This window comes from Heterocephalus glaber, unplaced genomic scaffold, assembly GCF_053883595.1.
Source record: "Heterocephalus glaber isolate CG9 unplaced genomic scaffold, H.glaber_assembly_v1.0 deba00001472, whole genome shotgun sequence".
Classification (NCBI taxonomy): Eukaryota; Metazoa; Chordata; class Mammalia; order Rodentia; family Bathyergidae; genus Heterocephalus; species Heterocephalus glaber.
The window spans coordinates 52,580,321-52,595,102 of NW_028258315.1; the positions used below are offsets into that span (position 1 = coordinate 52,580,321).

A 14,782-nucleotide genomic window follows, 5' to 3' on the forward strand; every position below is an offset into this window, starting at 1 on the left:
GAATGTCCACTTGGCACTGAATTTCAGCCTCACTGGGACCTTTCCCCCATTTGGCCAGCCTTCTCTGTCTAGCTTCCACACCCAGTACTTGGAGCTGCTTTCTGATGGACCACCCCATTTCTTTTGTTCCATCGTGCATTCACTGACCCTGTTAGTGCTACGTGAACTATCCTCCACACAGGCCTTTGCTTGATGAAATTGGAACTCCCATCATCCAAAGCCCATGTATATGAAAGCCCACTCCATCAACACTGATCTCCAACTTCCAGCTGCTTGGCCAGAGCACCTGCTGCACTCTGCACTGTGCCAGCTTTTTGGGACGTGCCTGTCCATTCTCTTAGTCATTTAATTCACATGGGCAAAGTTACATATGGGTTGGGGAATACCATAGTGACTGTGACCATCCCTTCCCTTCTAAGAGGAAAGCTACAAGTTCCTGAAGACTGAAATCTCACAGTAGTTTATGACAAATTAATAGCTTCATTACAGTGATTAATCAATAAGCAGGTACTACTCATGATACCAGCTGAGGGAATGTACAAAAACTGCAACGACTTGTGTATATACACCAGGAGCTTAGCGCTTCTGTAAAGGGGGAAAGAAGTCCGAGAGAGAGCAGGGTGAGGACGGTGTCTCGAAGTAAGCCCACTTGAGACAACTACCAGCAGAACTCCGGGGGAGTTTGACATGGTGACGGTTGCAAGATTCAGAGAATTTGGACATAGAGTGAACGATATCCAGGCTGGATCCACATGTGAGGAGTATCAAAAGGACAACTTCTTGATGAGAAGTGGAGCTGAGAGACTGGGCTGTGGTGCTTAGGAAAGATTAAGTCCATAAGAACAACAGTCTTACAGGTGGATGACAGATGAGGCAGAAGTGATGGCTGAGGAAGAGGCCTGTGACTGTTGGGTGCACAGACTGAATGTGTGGGGAAGACAGAAAATGGTGAGAGGGTGGCACTAGGGCAGAGCCAGGAGAGCCCAAATTGGAACCCAAGGGAAAAGTGGATCATTTGGCAGCATTTCGTTTTCTTTCTTGGCCAGACTCTAGGACATGGCCTCACAGCAGAGAGTCCTTTCTAGCAGCCTGTAATGGAGTCTTTGGCTACTTGGCTGTATATGTCTGAAGGAATTTGGAAAGCAGGAGATGCATGCATGGGATGGATGACTTGGGCACTAAAGGAAGCTAGTTCAATATTTTAAAATGACTCAGAAGAGAAACAAGTAGCAATGAAGGAGTTACTCAAGAAAAAAAAAACATTGCAAAGTGAATCTTCATCATTCACTTGTACCTATAAGGTTCATGTGCTACCAAGTCTGAAATTACTTATCAAGCTTCTACCCTGGATTTACTCTCTATATAAAACAGCACTTGAGAGAATAAGTACGCAAACACCATTATGACCAATGGTTTGTTTTAAGAGAAAAATGCTTCCACAAATGGCAATACTAATTTTTTAACATTCTCTGGGAAAATATAAAAACTTGATATACTTGACAGCCAGATAAGAACTATTGACATTGTACTTAATCTTTAAAACATATATACTTGTGTCCAAAAGCTAATAAAGTTCCCTCTACTATAAATGGAGGGAAGTAAAACACTAGATCACTAGTAACACATTCACTTAGGATTCTGGTCTTATGGCCAAAGCCCAGGGGCAAGGAAAATTGAAGTGATTTAAAATAGTCCCTCATAGGATATATCTGATATTAGTGAGCTTGCTGAAGTGAAACAGTAATATCTGAGAGATACAAAGGTGTAAAAGCCATTAATGTGCGTCCAAATGTTTCCATGCCTTGACCTCTACATCTTTCAGGTGATCTGCCCATAGGGGCAGGCAGAAGTGTGCTAGGTAACATCAACTAGAAAGCTGATAAGTGAGTGCTCTGAAACCACCACTTATTTTTTGGAATGAACTAAGGAAAATTAACAGCTTATTTCATTGTACACCTCTCACAGCAGAGGTGCCCTGTCAGCACTCTGGATTCTGCCCACCTCTTTCTCTGTCTGCCTGCCCTATGACCCACCTTGGGGTGAGGCACTGTGCTGAGAAAGGAACAGAGTTACATAGACAGTGACTGCTCCTTCAAAGCTTTTCCTGATCAAGGTGTAACATGGTCCACCAGTGTGCCACACAAGCCAATCATTAATCATATCTTGTGCTTTATGAAAGATCAATAGCACTCCATCATCTGCATTCCATGGATTAGGAAAATTAAAGAGAAAAAAGGCCAAAGACCAACCAAATGGTCATGTCCTTCCCACTTGCACCAGTATGGAATTCTTCCTACTTCTTGCCTATCTCTTGAAAAGAGACAATTTTGTGCAAACCATGAATTGGTCTCTGCTAACTTCCCTTTGCATGTGGTTTTCATGGGTGCAGAACAAAGTCTACAGCTCTTCATAACTGCACATGCTTGGACTTCCCTTCCCTCCCCTGTGCTCCTTCAAGTGACAGAAGAAACAGAGATCTCTCTCCTTCCCTGTGAGCTTGACTCTCTCGACTGAAAGGCATGTGCTCCCAGACAGTCCTGGTCCTCCTCCTTGCCAGAGCTGCCTGTCCCAGTCTCCTGCTGCTGGCTTACTACTCCATAGGAGCACATGTTTCCAAAGACATATTAAAGACTCTCAAATTGGTCATGGCACCATCTACCTCCTCCTTTCTTGCTCTACCATCTCTCTCAATGGTCTATACTAAGCTCTTCCTCTTTCTCACCCCCATCCATGTGGTTTTGTTTGCCCTCCCAAACCTTCTTCCCATAGCCAAACACACTCTAGCACATTCTAGGGCCATGATGAGCTCTCAATTGTCACCACCAAGAACCTTTTGTAAGTATTCAATTAAGCAGGAGGAAAAAGAGGGCTTCAGTCCAAGCCTCACTTCCATTCACTTTAAAAATAATTAAGTTGCAGTCCCAGAAGATTAGGGGCTTTGTGCCCAGCTACTTGGTAGTAGAACTGAGATGTGGCCCCACCCTCTTGGCTACCACCTTAATGTCCTTTCTTCTGAAAAACCACCACCTGCCTTGACTTCCCTGTAACATTTGACATTGATGAATCACCTACTCTTTAATTCTTCCCTGGTCCTGCTAACAGTACATAGTCCTGATCTCCACGGATCCCTCTGATGGCTCATGACAGCTCCTTTTTCTTCTCTCGTCTCTTAAATAAATGTGGATATACCTAAAATGTCATTTTCTTCAGTAGCAGCATAATGCCTAGCAAAGATATCAATTTTATCCACCCTACCTCTTCTGTCTCCTTATACTGACAGTAGGAACACAGCATATTACAGCTGCCCTCTGACACCTAAAGACATTCTTCCTTCTCATCACCTGTAAATAAGTACCTGCCAGGTAAGGTTCAGCAGAAGGTAGGGGGTCTGGGATTGGGCTGCTTTATGTCAACTTCCAGTCTTTTTAGCACAGGACATTGTGACTTTTTAAGTCCTCATCTAATTTCATGGGACTGTTGTGAAGACTAATGAGAAATTACTGACTGAATTACTTAGAGTGGTTGGCTCACAGCATTAATGACAAATGCTCAGTAGATTTTAGTTTTCCTTCTTTTCTTACTACTTTTTTCATTATTGATGCCCATCAGGGATGATGTTAACCCTAGTCCCTCCCTAACATACCTCAGTGTCTAAGGAAGACCCACAGATGTGCAAATTGAAAGAAGAAATTAAGTTTTGGATGTGCCATGGCAAGTGCATGGAAAGGAAAAAGGGAGAGAGAAGGGAAGAATTAATTCTACCGAGAGCATCAGAAAAAGCCTCATTAAAGAGCTAAACACTGAGTCATATTTTTTCCTTCTAAGGAAAACTATACAGACCAAAGGCACGCTTTCTATCAGAGCAAGAAAAACCATTTAGAACAGAATTATCCAGACTTTGGGGTACATATGGCAACTGGTAGTGGATAAGAAACAGGGCAATATAATTGGTGGCCACCCCATTAAGACATTCAGAAGTTCTGTCATCTCAAGCCAGAGAAGCCATAGGGACACTGACATGATGTGTCTATACCTACAGCACAAAAGTCAGAACAGCCCACCTTCACAGCAAAAGCAATCACCATGACTACGGCAACCCAGTTTCCAATGCTAACAAGAACCATTGCTTTCGCCCTGCAAAGCGGTGTGGTTGGGGTCAGAAGGCTGATTTTCATGGGCCTTTGAACTTCCAATTCTTGTATGTTTCTTTGAGTTTCATTTTAAATCTGGTCTTTGCAGAGATGGAGGAAGGAAGCAGAGATAATTAAAGCTGAAAATATTCTCATTTCATGGTGGGGCTAACAAGTGAAACTACAAGTAATGATGTAATCCAACTTGTCAAAAAGGAAAATGAAAAGAGGAGACAGAAGGCAGGACAGAGCCTGGGGACCCGGCATGCCATGTCATCTTCTAATTAACTAACTGATCCTTTAAACTGTCAAACTCGGCGAGGAACTCCATGGCCTGGCATCTGATTAATATTCATATTTGGCTACTGGATGCTCTGATTTAGGTCCCAGTGGTAGTAGTTAAACATCAGTCTTTAAAAAAAAGAGAGAAATAAAAACCTCCCTGGCCAACCCAAATGTCCAGCTTTTCCATTCATAGGGAAATGAGGGGAGGCCACCCTGAAGCTCATAACCCATAGGACACAAACCCTCCCTGGATGCATATTGATTTGTGGATCATGACGAGGACTTGTATATTGAAAAAATAATTATTTTGCTTCTTTCTTCTGCCAGTCACATTGTTAATCACACTGTGTGCCTCACTGTTAAATAATTGAATGACGTGTAAAGTTACGCAGCATTTGGTAATATAATCAGGCCTTAAATTTAAACAAAAATAACTGAGTATATAATTTAATCAAAATAGGCTGGAATTGATCATTTAGTAAAACTATAATAAGCAGCAGCCTGGACTTTTATTCCTATGACCCAGGCTATAGAAAAATATAGGCCCCCTCTCCATAATATTGACTCCACTGACTAATAAATGCTTCAGCCCAGGCTGCAAGAGCTGCAAGTACTAGCTATATGCTATTTATGGAAAGTAATTCATTGAAAAAACAAAAAGAGAAGAAATCCAGCCCCCTAGGCAGTGTTGAAGTCAAATTCTCACTTCAGTCACCAACACTTTGGGCAGCCCCTCTGGAAGATGGGGACAAGAGGAAGGGTCCCCAGGAGACACTGTAGGGGTCAGGCCTTTTCCTTTACTCTGAGTTCACTTTTATTAATTCCAAGGAGGAAAATAAGTCAACTCAGTTCTACTACACTGGCTATGTTTCCTAAAATAATTTTATATTTAATAGAGCCTTTCCCTCTTGGAGTAAGTCCACTGCATGTTACTCTGTCCTACACAGGCATGCCCCATGTCTCACAAAGTTTCTCCATAGCATTTCTTCTTCATCCTAAAGAGCTTATTCAACAATATCAAGCCCTTGTTAAACTTGCCATTATGTTATTTCAACTTACATTTTAAAATGGATGGTACTTCTCATGAAGATGCACACTGGCATCATAATTCACACACATACCAAATACAAGTGGTATGGAATGGCTAGACTTGAGATGATGCTGGATGCAACCAACAGATACTGAGGCCCATTGCATAAGGAGACATGTTAGTAAGTCACAGTTCATTTTATTTTGGCGGGAAGAAAAGCCACATACACAATCCATACATTTTTAGTAAAGGAATAACCCAGTTCTATTACATACATACATACATGCCAAATGGTGTATGGAGTTTACCAGACTAAGCACAAATTCATGGTCAAGCTGGTTCAGATCCAAGTTTAAATTCTTTAAGGCTTTTGGTATTGTCAGGGAGAAGGACAGCCATTGAGCAGCAGCACCAAGATGATTCCCTGGGTCAAGACCACCTGGGGAAGATCAGAACTATAGAGGCAAAGAGGAAAGACTGGCGAGTCTGTCCCTTAGGATGAGACAATCAAAATAGTTCTTCACTCATAATCATTTCTACAATGATTTTTTTCTTATAAGAGATAAATAAAAAGCTGACACATTCCAAATTTCACACACACCTGCCTTGACTTGGCATGGAGGCCTCCCAGAACCCACCGTCACGGCAAGTCCTGGCCTAGGGACTCCAAGCCAGGAGGGATCCAATGCCAAGGCAGGCAGAGCCTTGACATCTCACTTCAGAGGACAATGTCAGTGTTCTGCTTGCCAGTTGACATCCTGTGCTGTGTTCCTCGGAGCTGCAAATACTTTGTTGGTTGGGGAGCAGACTCCAGGGACACCGAAACTGGCTCAAATCCACAGGCAATAAAGTAATTAATGGTGTCTTTCAGGGCAAGCACAGTAAAAAAATAATTGCTCTCAAATTTTTACTGCTAATGAGTGATTGGTACTGTCAATATTTGTGTTGTTGGGAGTGGATTTGGCTCAAATGTGTGAGAGAGATGGGGAGGAACATCTTTGGGATGCAAATACTCAAACCAGTCTATCAGTTTGGTTAACAACTCTGAACCGGCAGACCATGAATGCTGAATATGTTGACTTGAAATGTCTCTGGGGAACACATGCTATGGATCAAAGAACACACTGATTAATCCAACAGAGACCAAAGTCTGTCACTTTGGTCATGGTGCAAAGACATGTCAAACATGGTCACTTACGACAGTAAATAAATGGGGTAAAAATGCTGAAGCAACATTAGTTTCAAAAAGGAGCTAAGCTACCAAGTACCTGCCTGAATGCTACAAGATTAGGTAAAGCCTTTTTCTTTCCTCAGCACATCTGCCCACTTAAAACATTACTTTCCCTTTCTTAAAACACTACTTGTTTGCTGACACCAGGTAAATGTCTCACATGGTAATCACTTCATATTATATATTAGGTCATTAGCTTTCTCTCTGTGGAATACCACAGATACTCAAGCTTCTCATCACAACACAGCCCTATAAACATATTTAAAGATAAATGTGCTCAAGTTGTTTACTGGGAAGCCCATTCTCTTAAGGAGCATGGATCCACTGCTACAGAATAAGTCCTTAATCTCAAGCCATTATCCCCAAAACACGGTCATTTCTTGATATCTGCAGGGGAAGCTTCCAAGACCTCCAGCACATGGCAGAATCTGCAGATGCTTATATAAAATGATGTAGTTTTTACATATAAACCTATGCATATCCTCCAGCATATTTTACATCATCTCTAGGCCACTTACAATACCTAATACAATGTTAAAACAATGTAAATAGTTGTTATACTCCTGTTTGGGGAATGACAAAAATGTACATGTGCAGTACAGGTGCTCCCCCCCCCCCCCTTTTTGTAGTACTGGGGATTAAGCCAGAGCCTTGTACATACAAGCAAGCTCTCCACCATGGAACTACATCCCGGCTCTAGAGTGTCTTTAAAAAAATAAATTTTTTATCTGTGATTGGTTAAATCCCTGAATGTGGAACCCATAGACAGAAGGCCAACTATTCACAATCTTGGGGCATGATAGCAGCTGCACAAATGAAAGCAAAGATAGAGTGGATGGTATGTTAGAACTGGGGTTTCTAGTAGGGCTTGGGGTGAGGATGTGGATTTATTGTTTTTGTATTAAATTCTTTTATTGGTACATTGTAGGTATACAACACAATTACATTTCTCATTGGGAATTGTACCTTTACATAATGCATCTTGGTTCTTATTTTTTCCCCATTCCTAGCCCTCCCTTCACACCCTCCACCCTTCCCTATTTACAAAGACTTTATTTCCATTTTTTCCATTTCTCATCATTTTTCCTTTCCCTTCTTTCCTTTCCCCTGCCCCTCCCACTACCCCTACCCCTTTGGACCTTTTCTTCCTATTTTACATTATCGATTATTCATTCTAATCATTGGTACATTTTAGGTATACAATATAATGACAATCATCATTGGAAATTTGCACCTTTACATAGTCTCTCTTGGTTCTTATTTTTCACCCTTGCCCAGCCCTCCCTTCAACCCCTCCATTCCTTCCTATTTACCAAGATTTTGATCCTATTTTTCCATTTTCTCATATTAATCCCATTCCCTTCTATCCTTTCCTCTAGCCCTCCCACTTCCTTCCCCTTTGCCCCTTTTCTAACTATTTCACATGACCTATTATACATTTAGTTCTTATTTACACTTTCAGTTTCTCACACGACAGAAACTATTTAGAATTTATTCCGGTGTGTCCTATTTATTTCACTTAAGAGTATTGCCTCAATGTGCATCTACTTAGATATAAATGTCTCTAATTTCTCATTTTTTATGGCTGAGTAGTACTCCATTTTATTTAAAAAACACATTTTCATTATCCAGTCTCCAGTTGATGGGCATTTGGGTTGTTTCCAAGTTTTAGCTATTACAAACTATGCTGCTATGAACATGGATGCACATATATCACTGTGGTATGATTCTTTTAATTCTTTGGGGAAGATCCCCAGCAGTGGAATAGGGGAGTCAAATGGGACTTCCAGTCCTAGTTCTCTGAGGTATCTCCATACTGATTTCCACAGTGGTTGCACCAGTCTCCACTCCCACCAGCAGTGGAGCAGGGTTCCTCTTTCCCCACAGCCCTGCCAGCATTTGCTATTGGTGGATTTCATGATAGCAGCCATTTTTTCTGGAGTGAAGTGGAATCTTAGCGTTGTTTTCATTTGCATCTCTGGAATGACCAGTGATGTTGAACATTTTTTCATGTATTTATTTGCTATTTCTACTTCTTTGTCTGAGAAATGTCTGTTCATTTCAGATGCCCATTTTCAGATTGGGTCTTTAAATTTGGGAGGTCTGATCTTTTTAAGTTCTTTATAGATTCAAGATAGTAGACCTTTGTCTGAGAAAGAGCAGGTGAAGATTTTTTCCCACATTGTGGGTTGTGTCTTCACACTGCTGGTAGTTTCTCTTGCTGTGCAGAAGCTTTTTAATGAGAAGAGATCCCACTTGTTGATTGTTTGTGCCAGTTCACGGGCAACTGAGGTTTTAATCATAAAATCTTTTCCTACACCGATGTCTTCAAGGGTTCTACCTAACCTCTGTTCCAACTGGTTCAGAGTTTCTATTTTAATATTTAGATCTTTAATCCATTTTGATTTTAGTTTAGTGCATGGTGCGAGGTACAGGTCTAGTTTTAATCTTTGGCAAGTTGAAGCCCAATTTTTCCAGCACCATTTATTAAAGAGGCTATCTTTCCTCCAGTGAGGGTGTTTGGCTCCTTTATCGAAGATGAGATGGCTGAGTGTGTCTGGCATTGTTTTTGCATCTTCTAATCTATTCCACTGGTCCTCAAGTCTGTTTCTTTGCCAGTACCATGCTGTTTTTATCACAGTAGCTTTGTAGTAGAGTTGCAAGTTGGGGACTGTGATAGCCCCTTCCATGTCTCTGTTACCTAGAATTGCTTTTGCTATTCTGGGTCGCTTCTTGTTCCAAATGAATTTTTGGATTGTTTTCTCAAGGTCTATGAAGTATGCTGCTGGGATCTCAATTGGAATTGCATTAAATCTATATAGCAGTTATGGAAGTATGGCCATTTTCACTATATTAATCCTCCTACCCAGGAGCAGGGGATGTCTGTCCATCTTCTGATATCATTTTCAATCTCTCTTTTCAGAGTGCCATAGTTTTCAGAGAAGAGGTGTTCGATTTCTTTTGTTAGGCTGATTCCTAGGTATTTCAGTTTTTTGGATGCTATTGTGAAAGGAATTATTTGCCCTATTTCTCTTTCAGTGAGTCTTGTCATTTCTGTAGAGGAAAGCTATTGTGTTTTGTGTGTTAACCTTGTAAGCAGCTACTTGACTGAATTTGGTTATTAAGTCTAGAAGACTTTTGGTGGAGTTCTTGGGGTCTTCTATATACAGAATCATGTCATCTGCAAATAATGACAATTTGACTTCTTCATTTCCTATCTTTATTCCTTTTCTTTCTTTCTCTTGTCTAATTGCTGTGGCTAATGTTTCCAGAACTATATTGAACAAGAGTGGTGATAGTGGACATCCTTGTCCTGTTCCTGATTTGAGTGTGAAGGATTTCAGTTTTTGACCATTTAGTATGATATTGGCTGTTGGTTTTTCATAGATAGCTTCTATCAGTTTGAGATAGAGACCATCTATTCCAATTTTTTGTAGGGTTTGTATCATAAATGCATGTTGGATTTTGTCAAATGATTTTTCTGTGTCTATGGACATAATCATATGTTTTTTGTCCTTGGCTCTATTGATATAGTGTATTACATTGATTGATTTGCATATATTGAACCATCCCTGCATCCCTAGGATGAATCCCACTTGATCAGGGTGTATGATCTTCTTGATGATCTTCTGCATTCTGTTTGCCATTATCTTATTAAGGATTTTTGCATCTATGTTCATTAGTGAGATTGTCCTATAGTTCTCTTTTTCGGGTGGGTCTTTCTCTGCTTTGGGGATCAAGGTGATGTTTGCTTCTAGGAATGAATTTGGGAGTATTGCTTCCCTTTCAATTTCATTGAAGGGTTTAAACAGTAGTGACAGTAGTTCCTCTCTAAATGTCTTGTAGAATTCAGCAGTGAAGTCATCAGGGCCTGGGCTTTTCTTAGTTGATAAGATTTTAATTACATTTTCAATTTCATTGGTTGTTATTGGGTTGGGAAGAATTTTTAGGTCTTCTTCGTTCAACTTTGGTAATTCATATGTATCTAGGAATCTGTCCATTTCTTCTATGTTGTCCATCTTTTTGGCGTATAGATTATCAAAGTAGGTATTGATGATCCTCTGGATTTCTGCTGGGTCTGTTGTAATTTCACCCTTTTCATTCCTAATTGCATGGATTTGGGCCTTTTCTTTCCTTTTCCTGACAAGGTTGGCTAAAGGTTTGTCAGTTTTGTTGATTCTTTCAAAGAACCAACTGTTGGCTTCATTGATTTTTTGTATTCTTCTCTTAGTCTCCACTGCATTGATTTCTCCTCTGATCTTTATAATTTCCTCCCTTGTATGAGCTTTGGGGTTGTCCTGCTCTTCTTTTTCTAGAAGCTTGAGGTTCAGCATCAGGTTAATTGGGCTTGTTCTGTTTTCCTAATATGCGTATTCACTGCCATGAATTTCCCTTGTAAGACTGCTTTCATTGTGTCCCATAGATTCTGATATGTTGTATTGTGATTGTCACTTAAGTGAAGGAACTGTCTAATTTCTTTTTTAATTTCCTCTGTGACCCATTGGTTATTCAGAAGTGTGTTGTTCAATTTCCATGTGTTTATGAAATTTTTCCAGTTTCTTTTGCTATGGATCTCCAATTTTATCGCACTATGGTCTGATAATATACAGGGGATAACTTCAATTCCTTTGCACTTACTTAAACATGTTCTGTGTGTGAGTATGTGGTCTATTTTGGAGAATGACCCATGTGCAGCTGAGAAGAATGTGTATTCTGATTTTGTGGGATGGAAGACTCTGTAAACATCTGTTAAGTTCATTTGTTCAAGAGTTTGAGTTCTACAATTTCATTAGTTATTTTTTGTCTAGTTGATCTATCTATTTGTGACAGTGGGGTGTTGAGGTCCCCCACCTCTACTGTATTAGTGCACATATGACTTTTCATGTCCATTAGTACTTGTTTTATATAGTTGGGTGCACTAGTGTTTGGTGCATAGATATTTATGATTGTCATCTCTTCCTCTTGGATTCTTCCCTTTACAAGGATGTAGTGTCCTTCTTCGTCTCTCTTAATCAGTGTTGGTTTGAAATCTACTTGATCTGCAAAGAGGATAGCTACTCCTGCTTTTCTTTGTGTTCCTGTCACATGGAGTATTGTTTTCTACCCTTTAACTTTCAGTTTATGAGTTTCCTTTTGAATGAAGTGTGTTTCTTGTATGCAGCATATTGTTGGATTTTGCTTCTTGACCCATTCTGCCAGTCTATTTCTTTTGATTGGTGAATTGAGACCATTAACATTGATGGTTATAACTGAAACACACTGACTTGTCATTGCCATGACTTTTTCTTTTTGTTGGGTTTTCCCCCTTTACATTTAATTTCTTGTCATGCCAGATGGGTTCATTCTGCTTTGCTTCCTGGGGTTGTGATCCTCAATGTCTGTTCCTAGGATATTGTGTAAAATTCTTTGGAGTGCTGGTTTGGTATTCACAAAGTTCCTAAGGTGTTCTTTTTCATGAAAGTATCTTATTTCTCCATCCATTTTGAAAGATAGTTTTGCAGGGTCCATCAATCTGGGTTGGAGGCTGTTTTCTTTTAGGGCTTGGAATATGTCACTCCAAGCTCTTCTTGCCTTAATGGTTTGTGTTGAGAAGTCTGCTGTGATTCTGATGGGTTTTCCTTTGTATGTGATTTGTTTCTTTTCTTTGACTGCTTGTAGAACTTTGTTCTTCTGTTATGTTTCTGGAATCTTAACAATTATATGCCTATGTGTAGATTTTTTTTTGATCAAGGCTATTTGGAGTCCTATATGCCTCACTTATCTGTATGTCAAGCTCTTTTCCCCTGCTTGGGAAGTTTTCTGCCATTATTTCTGTGAAGAGATTTTTTATGTCATCTGAACTCTCTCCTGTTTCTTCATTGAGCCCAATCAGTCTTATCTTATTCTTCTTTGCATCATCTAGGAGGTGCTGGATTGATTTCTCGTGTTCCCTTATAATTTTGAAGCAATTTTTCTTTTCCTGGTCACTAATTGCAATCTTGTCTTCTATATCTGAAATTCTGTCCTCATATTGGCTCATTCTGCTGCGTAGACAGACTTTCAATGGAGTTTTTCATGTCCTGGAAATCTGTTTGCATCTGTTTTATGGATTCCATTTGTTTCCTATGTTGGGATTCCATCACGTTCCTCAGCTCCTCTCTAGATTTATTAATCATGTCTTGCACTAGGGGCACACTTTGTCCTGTTATCTGAGAAATTATTTCTGATTTCACTTTTTCCAGATCCTCTTTTGTTGCCAGTTCAGTGGGTCCAGGTGGTTGAGTATCAGAGTGTTCCATCTCATTTCCCTTTGTGGTTGCTGTAGGTGATCTGGAAGTCTGGTTTTGAGACTTATTTACATGTTTTCTCATTTCGACTGGGGCGGGGGGGGCTGTTAGCGCCTGCACGGATTACCTCCTTTGAGGTGGGAGAGCTGGGACAGGGGCCAGGAGCAGAGGTAGGGATGGTGACCTAAAAGCCCTTTCCTGTGGCCTGGGAGCAGCAGGAGAGATGGTGGCCGGGAAGCCCCTTCCTCTGTACCAGGAGAAGTGGGATGGTGGCTCAGAAGCCCCTACCTCTGGGCTGGGTGCGGTGGGAGGGATTGTGGCCCGGAAGCCCCTTCCTCTGGTCCAGGAGCAGCGGGACAGAAGGAGGCCCAAAAGCCCTTTCCTCTGGGCTGGGAGCAGTGGGAGGGATGGTGACTGGGAAGCCCCTTCCTCTGGACCATGAGCAGTGGGACGTTGGCTCAGAAGCCCCTACCTCTGGGCCAGGAACAGCGGGACTCAGTACCTTGGTCTGGTGGTCTGGTGTCCTCTGTGTCTTTGTAGTGTGGAACCAGGTGGCTGCCTGTCTGCAGTGGGGTGATTTGGCGTCTTCCGTGTGACTCAGGACCTCAGTAGGGTGTGCACAGACCTGCCTGTCTGCAGCGGGCTGATTCGGCGTGTTCTGTGTGACTCAGGACCTTGGTAGGGCGTGGGCAGACCTGCCTGTCTGCAGCGGGGTGATTCGGCATCTTTCGCGGGACTCAGGACCTCGGTAGGGCGTGCCAGGACATGGATTTAAACTTGAGCAGAAAACACATTTTTATTCTCTCCCACTAACATAATGACAACAATTTGTTATTTTCTATGAGAAACCATAAAACAGCTGTGGTATAGAGTTCTCCAGAACTGGTGTAGGAATATGTAATTTAACTTTGCAAGGTAATTCTATTTATATTTGCATCTCTATATAATTTCATTAAAAGCAGAGGTCTGTGTTCATGAAGAACCACATGCCTAACTCAGATCTCCCCACCAGGCTTCCAGGGTCATCTCACTCCACTCCAACTGGTGTTATTATTCATGCATTGATTTAATACTTGGAATTCCAAAGCATGTGCATTTCCTTTTAGCTCTCTTTGTAGGGCACCAGATTTACTGAGTTCCAAATTTTGAGTTACTCCTTAAAACTAGGCTCCCACTTTACTAAATGGATATGGTTGAATAATTGTATTTTCAACGATATTCATGAGGTAGCAACTGATGCCAAGCTTTCCAAGGAAATTCTTTAACTGACCACAGATCTGTTTTTTCAAAAGTCCAACAGAAGTTGTCTTTAACTTGGTCTTCTGCATAATTTATTGGGCAGCTGTCAAACATGCATGTTCTCCTGTCTCATATCTGACATTTGTATGGTGATAAATGACATAGGAAACAGGCTATGAACAAACTGACACTGTGCCATTGAATAAATGAAAAGAAAGGAATGCAGTGAGGAGATAAAACAGGAGAATGTGGGTGCCTCTTCTTTTCCAGCAGGCAGGCCTACCATAGTGAACCCACTGCTAATTCTGGAATTAGCTTATAGAAACAGACCTACTTTACAGAAGCACTTGATTCAGCCATGGCTGTTAGGCTTCCTTTCAAAAAAAAAAAATCACAATCACTTTTTCCTTCTTTAAGCATGTATGAAGTTACATATAATTTTATATAATCCACAATGACTTTACAATGTCAACAATATGGATATTGTAATGCAAAGCATAGTTCGAAAAATTCTTGTATTTCCTTGAAGAGAATGCCTAATACCCATAAGTGTGGCCAAATTACCCAATCCTGAAAGCCTCATACACAATTGATCTCCATG

General features: G+C 40.9%; 1 protein-coding gene across 3 annotated transcripts in view; it reads right to left on the reverse strand.

Moving 5' to 3' along the window:
* Positions 1–14,782, reverse strand: part of Pdzrn3 (PDZ domain containing ring finger 3) — a 242,364-nt gene that overhangs the window by 55,639 nt on the left and 171,943 nt on the right. The window contains exon 1 of one of the 3 annotated variants that reach the window (XM_087182022.1): positions 13,445–14,605. The exons of the other annotated variants lie outside the window; for them this stretch is intronic. The gene's annotated coding sequence lies outside the window, so the exon portion shown is untranslated. Of the gene's footprint in view, positions 1–13,444; positions 14,606–14,782 lie in introns of those variants that run through there. 3 annotated transcript variants of the gene reach the window in all.